At 38.2% G+C, this 7,400-nt stretch overlaps 1 long non-coding RNA gene across 1 annotated transcript in view; it reads left to right on the plus strand.

Moving 5' to 3' along the window:
• Window positions 1-6,869, plus strand: part of LOC138741702 (uncharacterized) — a 37,098-nt gene extending 30,229 nt beyond the window's left edge. The window contains exon 3 of the long non-coding RNA XR_011343682.1: window positions 6,785-6,869. This is a non-coding gene — a long non-coding RNA (uncharacterized lncRNA). The remainder of the gene's footprint in view (window positions 1-6,784) is intronic.
• The last annotated feature ends 531 nt before the right edge of the window (window positions 6,870-7,400 follow it).

The raw sequence follows: 7,400 nt of genomic DNA on the forward strand, positions 1-7,400 counted from the left end.
ACACTAAGAGCAAGATTGTTGTTTTGGCACTATCTAGCCTGTTTCTTGCTGTCCCTTCTCTATTCTAACTACTCATTTCCATTATGCAGCCAACACTCATGGTATCATCAGCAGGTTTGGCGACTGAGTTGGAGCTGAACCTTTTTTTTAAAAATTTTTTTATTTTTCACACCATAAATCACGTTAGCCATGATTTACACTTTTTCTTTTTCACACATATACAGTGTCTTTTTCTCCCCCCCCCCCCCCTCCCTCCTCCCAAGCCACCCCCCACCCCCCCCTCATCCATTTTAGGTATACAATCTAGGTTGCATTAAGCCAGTCAGACAATGTTGTCATTCAACAAAAATACACCAGAAATTCTACTGAGAGTTGGAGCTGAACCTTGACGTGCAGTCAGTTTGTACAAGGAATAGATCAAAGGACTAGTCACAGAGCCTTTCAATCCCTCTGTGTTGATGATCAACATGGAACAGATGATGTTGCCAAATCACACTGATTAGTGTTTACTGCTGAGGAAGTCAAGGATGCAGTTTCTGAGGGATCGAGAGTCCCAGGTCTAGTTTCTTCAGAAGTCTTGCTAGTATGGTGTTGAATGGTGAGTTGTAGTCAATGAACAACAACCTGAGTTGGGTGTTCTTGGTGATCTAACACATAGTGAAGGGCTAGTCCTGTTGTGACAATTGGTGAACTGATGTGGGTTCAATTTCTCCTGAGAGAGGAGTTGATTCACTCCATAACCAATCTCTCAAAGCACAACATCATGGTAGACATTAGTGCCACTGGACCATTGTCATTTAGGTACATCACCTTGCTCTTAAGAACTGGAATTGTGATAGTCTTTCTGCAGCAGATGGGGATCTTTGACAGCTATAGTGAGAGGTTGAAAAGGTCCTCAAAAATCTCCAGCCTTTTTAGGGTTCACGTGATGGAGTAGTGGCCGGTAGGGTAAAAACAGCCCTCTCCAGAAAAAAAGTCAAAAGACAAAGTTCAACACATATAAAATATAAGAGATAGAAGATAAAGTTGCAGAGAAGAGAAAGAAGATGGCACTAAAGAAGGAAAAAAGTAAAAACAACGGGACAAAAAAGAAAAGTCACCAGAAAAGAAAGAAGAAAGCTTTACCTGCACAAAGGAACAGAGAGCTGTGGTGGCGAAGAATGCCTGTTCTCCGAGGTTGGTGCCAGCCCTGCGGAGTCGCGACCCCCTGACCGGTGGACTGCAGAAATGGTTCTCTGAGCCAAACAAAAGTGCGCAACTGCGCATGCGTGAAGATTTGCGCATGAGGAGTACACAATCAAAATTAAAGAAAACACCAACAGGAGGGGGATCTCAGCCGATGAGTGGGCAACCATGGTGCGACCAGCTGAGGGATGCCCGACACCAGGGCTCTCAGCTGGAAGATAAGGAAGGCGGCAGGAGAGGGAGTGAGGTACTAGGCGAGAAAGAAAGTCGACAGGGTGACCGGCAAGAGGCGGAGCAGCAGGAGGCCCGACAGATGTGCAGCCCAGAAAGGGAGGACCAACAACAAGAGGCCCAGCAAAAAGAGGCCTGACAAAGTGATACAAGCAACTCATCAGGAAAATCAGAAGAGATACAGATACAAAGAAGAGAAGAAGACCAAGATCTTCACAGAGAAAAAGAAGGTAAAACAGATGGACAGAATATAGATAAAACTTTTTTTGAAGAACAAATGAGAACATTAAAAGAATGGTTGTCATTAGAATTTAGTGCAATTAAAAGAAAAATGAAAAGAACAGGAGATAAAATGCAAAGATTAGAACTAGTCATGACAGAAATAGGGAAAAGAATAGAAAATGTGGAAGAACAAGAAACGGCCGTAGAAATGGAAGTAAATGACTTAAGAAGAAAATTGGAAGAAAGTGACAAAAAAATTAGAGACACAAGAGTTGTTATCTCAGAAAATTGATACGTTGGAAAATTATAGTAGGCAAAACAACATAAAAATAGTGGGCCTGAAGGAGGGTGAAAAAGAAAAAGAAGGCACAGACATGATGGAATTTATAAAAGGATGGATCCCGAAGGTCCTGGGAATGACAGAAATGCAGGAAGAAATGGAAATAGAAAGGGCACACAGAGCATTAGCTCCGAAACCACAGATACATCAAAAACCAAGATCCATCTTGGTAGATTTTTGAGATATACAACAAGAGAAAATACACTGGAGCAGGCAATGAATAAAATTAGAGAAGATAATAAACCATTGGAATACAAGGGTCAAACATTTTTTTTTTATTTTTTACCCAGACATAATTTTTGAACTCTTAAAGAAGAGGAAGAAGTTTAATACAGCAAAATCGATCCTATGGAAAATAGGTTATAAATTCATGTTAAGACATCCAGGTGTGCTTAAAATATTTATACCCAGGGAGCAAAACAGACTGTTCTTGGATCTGGAAGAAGCACAAGAATTCACAGAGCATTTACAGGACAGAAGGAGAGATGAAGAGATGTAATAAGAATTGAAGAACGGCGATAAAGTATATATAAAAGATGTAAAAACAATGTATATGTAAATAACTAAAGAGGGAAAAGAGAAGGGAAGGAAGGGGGGAAAAGGGAGAGCTTTTTTATACACACGCATAACAGTGTTTTCTGAGTGGGGGGTTGGGGGAGAGAGAATAACCGTCACTGCAAAATCAGTTGATGCTTGCGAACAAGATCACAATCCAAATGGAAAGGGGAGTTGTGGTTGCCTGGCAAGGGATAAGGGGCAACTCGGGGGGGCATTTGGGGTTAAGGTAATATTGGGTGTGGGAATTGTTGGAGTATTGTATGTTTTAAATGTGTTGTCTTGCATTAAATTTAAAAAGGGAAAACTGAGAGATAAAAATGGGGAAAAGAGGGATGGAGGTGGTGACGAAGCGAAATGAGGTGTAAACAAGATATAAGATGGCCACGTTGAATTATATGACTATAAACATTAATGGGATACATAACCAAATTAAAAGGAAGAGGCTATTAAATTTACTGAAAAAAGAAAAATAATAGATATAGCATTTGTGCAGGAAACACATTTAACTGAAGTGGAACATAACAAGTTAAAGAGAGACTGGTTAGGACACATAGCAGCAGCATCATATCATTCAAAAGCTAGAGGTGTAGCCATATTAATTAATAAAAAATTACCAATCAAAATAGAGGAGGAAATAATAGATCCATCAGGGAGGTATTTAATGATAAAGTATCAGATATACTCAGAATTTTAGAATTTGCTCAGAACCCTTGAGAAAGTCAGTACCATGGAATTGCACGCATTTGTCATAGAAATCAGTAGAGAGAAAGTAGTAAGGGGAAACAAATTCCTCTTTTTTCCAGTCATAAATTACTGTCACTTGCTTTCTAAAAAATAGATTTTCTAAATGACATATCTGGGCATTCAGCTACTGGTTGAATTTCCAATTTTAATGAAATTGTTTAGCTTCACCAAGCTAAACAAAGTGCTAGAGGAATGCAGGAACTTGTCTGTCCAGTCAATGCTCTGTATCAAGATCAGAAGTGTAGAGGGAAGATAGCCAGCATAATGGGAATGCCTGAAACAAAGGCTGGTAGGTGATAGCCAATAGCTGAGCATTATGTCTCTGCTCCTAAATAATGCCATTGCTTCCCAACTTTCTCTGCTTGTTTACCGCTCTTTCTCTAATAACCTTAATCAATTGGCCCCATCTGTTAATATGACCCGCCATTAAATTCTCTTTTCTTGCAGTGACTTGCAAAGTTTCCATCCATTAAGGCCACTATAAATTTAAAGCTATAATTATTGTTCTTGTATGCCCAGTTGCCACAAATTTTGTCCCTGAGCCTCTTAAAATTGTATCATTTACTTGATCTTGCCTCTTTTTTTAATCCTAGTTTTCACCATTAAAAATATTTCACAAGCGGTCTCAAATATGTCATCGCCAAATTATTGTATTATTCCTCCATTTCCTACTCAGAATCATCTGCGAGCTTTGAAATCTGAAAATCTATGTAATATAAAGTGGAATAATAATCCCAGTTCCTGCCTAACATGGCAATATATTTTCTTCCAGTCCACCAATTTTTGTTTCATTCTGTTTCCACTGTAGATTTTAGTTTGTTAACCAATTTATTCACAGACTTTCTTTCTAACGCTCGTTTACATGACCATTGCATCTAAAGAAAGATGATGCTTCTCTATTACATGACAAGAAATGCATCTTGTTTAATACTTATGAACAGATAGAGAAATAGGCATCTGAAATTATCTCATTTAGGTTATCAGTATATTTTATAGACTATTCAAAATATTACTTTAGTGAGGTGCGAAGATCAAATTAATGCAAACATTCTTCTAATTTGTTCAGAGAAGTGAATATTTTACAAAATTGTCCATAGTTTAGACAATAGTAATTGTCAAAAGAAAATTAATTGTGTTTCTGTCCAAAACCCATACTCTCACATAATCTTTCAAACATTTATCCTTTCTTGCTTAAAAGATTTATCTTGCTCTGCTTCAATTTATACAAGGAATTCTTGTCCTGGGTAAACTTGTACCTCTCACTTTGTTCGTTTTAGATTGGTCACAGTGTTTCAGCTACCGAAAGAAAATACGCCGAGAGCACTTCAGTTTATACAAATCTTTATTACAAATTCTAAAGCTAATATCAAACCTCAATATGCAAGCCCTTCCCAATTATACTTATCAACGCCTGGACTGGTCCCAACTGCTGAAGCAAGGCAACGACCGCACACTTGTAGTAGATTGTCGGGGTGCCGGTAGCAGCTTCTCCACCTCCCCTGACTGGGACATTTGCTGAGAGTCTTGCTGAGAGATGTTGCCACCTCTCGGAGAGTCTCAAACTTCAGCAGCAGGACTATGGCTTATGTTACCCAAAAACAGCTTACTCAAGCACCTTTTCCCAGCACAAAAAGAAAGATGAGCGAGCAAGCTAGCGTGGCTAGGCTTCTATCGAATAACACAAGTTTCTAGCTTATCACTTTGAATACAATGGTTTATTTTGCGTCAAGCTTGAAAGACTGTGACCACAACAGGCAGGAAGATTAAATGTTCTTGGTACACAGATGTCTTTTTGTCAGATAACTGCATCTCTGGGCCCCATGGTGGAATTTAGCTTATGTCTGCTGAGTCTCAAGCAGGTTACTGATTCTCAGCCTTGCAGGAGCGAAAGCATGGTTTAAATTCTCCAATACAATTCTCTAAACCAAAGTTAAGTTCATTCAAATATCCAACACGGGAATATTTTAATCCTTCAATTATTTTTGATATATATCCTGGGAATTAAATAGTCAGCATGGAGTTTATTTTCTCATGCAGATTTAATATCTTGTCATATCAAATGTCAAAACTGCAATTTTTAACTACAACTTGAAATTGTATGGTAACTCAAAGCAGCAAAATGCCCTGAAGCTCCCCATTGGATGTTATCAAATCAGCCACCACCAGTCCTGATATTTGCCTGTGGCGTAGTAATGCAAACATTATAGTATTAATGGAATCACAGAACATGATGACAATATCATTTCTTACAATAGTTCATTTTATCAATTTAACAGGAGCAATTGGAAAAAAAAAACTAGAAAAATTAAATTATCTTTTTTAAATATGACCACATATCAAGGTAAGGTTAACAGAGCTGGGACTTTTCTCTTTGAAGCATAGAAAGATGAGAGCAAACTTGATAGAGGTCCACAAGATTGAGAGGCAGAGATAGGGAAGAGAGCCAGCAGCAGGATCAGCAAACACCAGAGGACATATGTACAATGGTGGGAAATTTAGGGGAGACATCAGGGATAAGTTTTTTTTAAAAAACTCAGAGGAATGCCTTGTCGGAGATGATGGTGGAGGCTGAAACATTGGGGGCATTTAAGAGACTCTTAGACAAAGTCCTGGATGAAAGAAAAAGAGAGGGTTATGGGGTAGGGAGGGTTTAGTACTTTTTTTTAGGAAGGAATATATAGATTGTCACAAAATCGAGGTCAGAAGGGCCTGTACTATGCTGGAATGTTCTATATTTTATCACTGTGTTCACAAATCCATTAATTTTTAATGATACAGAATAAAGCATAACATGTCTAAACATGCCTGTGAGTTTTACAATTGGCAATTTAGTAACAAGGCTAGACAATTAAATATAAACATATTAATTTGCAGTGAAGATTAATAGCTTGAAACAATTCTTTTGAATATGTCAAACTTTTGGGAATGTTTTCAGCAAAAGAAGTGGGCACTGTTATCAAAGTAGAAAGGGGGAAAGTATTAGATTGTCACAACAATAAGTAGACCTTGAGTAGTTTCAAACAGGCAGAGGTCTGGACATTGGGCAATTGAGGTGTAGAGAAAAATATATATCTGAAAAAGCTACTTTCAGCTGCCCTTTCTGTTGCTATGACAGCACAGATTGCTTGTCATGTAGTTAGTACTTGGTTGAATGTAGCATTGCACTAGGAGATTGTTCGGTTATTAAATCCATTTTTAGCTCATTTTCAGTCATATGTGGCTATAGAGGAAAGCAGATAATTGAAACAATTATGGCCCTAATTTAAATGTAGCATTTTCTTAATAAAATGGTCCAAAACTTTAACCTCTTAAGCAATGCCATCCTCATGGAGAATCCAACACAATTTTTTTGAAATAAAACAAAATGTTCTTAATTCTTACCCAAATGATTCGTTATTATGAGATGTATGTAATTTATTGCATTTATTACTAGAATTTCTGCTATCATATTTACAAGCTTCTGATTATATTCTCACTCTTCCAATTTTCTCCCATGCTCTCCAGGAATAGTTGGCCTTTCGTGGTGGTGAACTTCCATGAATTCCATCTATTCTCCACATGTAAGCAGTTCATGTGTCTTGAATTTGCCATCTCTTGACAAACTGAATATAAATTTTTAAAGAGAATGAAACATCCATGACTTTAGTGTAGTTATGTGCTTACCGAGAATAGAATTGTGTTTCAAGAATTTTAAAATGTGACAAAGTCAAAACAAAGATCAGTTTCAAAGTAATTTGGGAATATGATGAACCATAAGCTCTGAGAATTCTTTAAGAATGTATCTTGTAGGTCATGGCACTTTAAGTTGAAAATTTGGGAAAACTGTCCCCTTGTTTTTTAAAAATATTAATGATATAGATACACAATCCTTCATCCAGAACCCTTGGGGGCCAGTGTGCTCTGAATTTTGGATTTTTCCGGATTTCAGAACAAAAGAGTTGCCTCAGATTTAAGCCCACCTGAATTGTGCTGCCGTATCCACCCCCTTCCAGTCACGCAGCCGTCTCTATCTCTCTCTCCTCCAACCCCCCGCTCACCCGAGTTGCGTCACCATCTCTCTCCCTCTCTGTCACTCTCTCTCTCTCTCTCTCTCTCTCTCTCTCTCTCTCTCCCCCCACTG

This window comes from Narcine bancroftii, chromosome 8, assembly GCF_036971445.1.
Source record: "Narcine bancroftii isolate sNarBan1 chromosome 8, sNarBan1.hap1, whole genome shotgun sequence".
NCBI classification, from domain to species: domain Eukaryota; kingdom Metazoa; phylum Chordata; class Chondrichthyes; order Torpediniformes; family Narcinidae; genus Narcine; species Narcine bancroftii.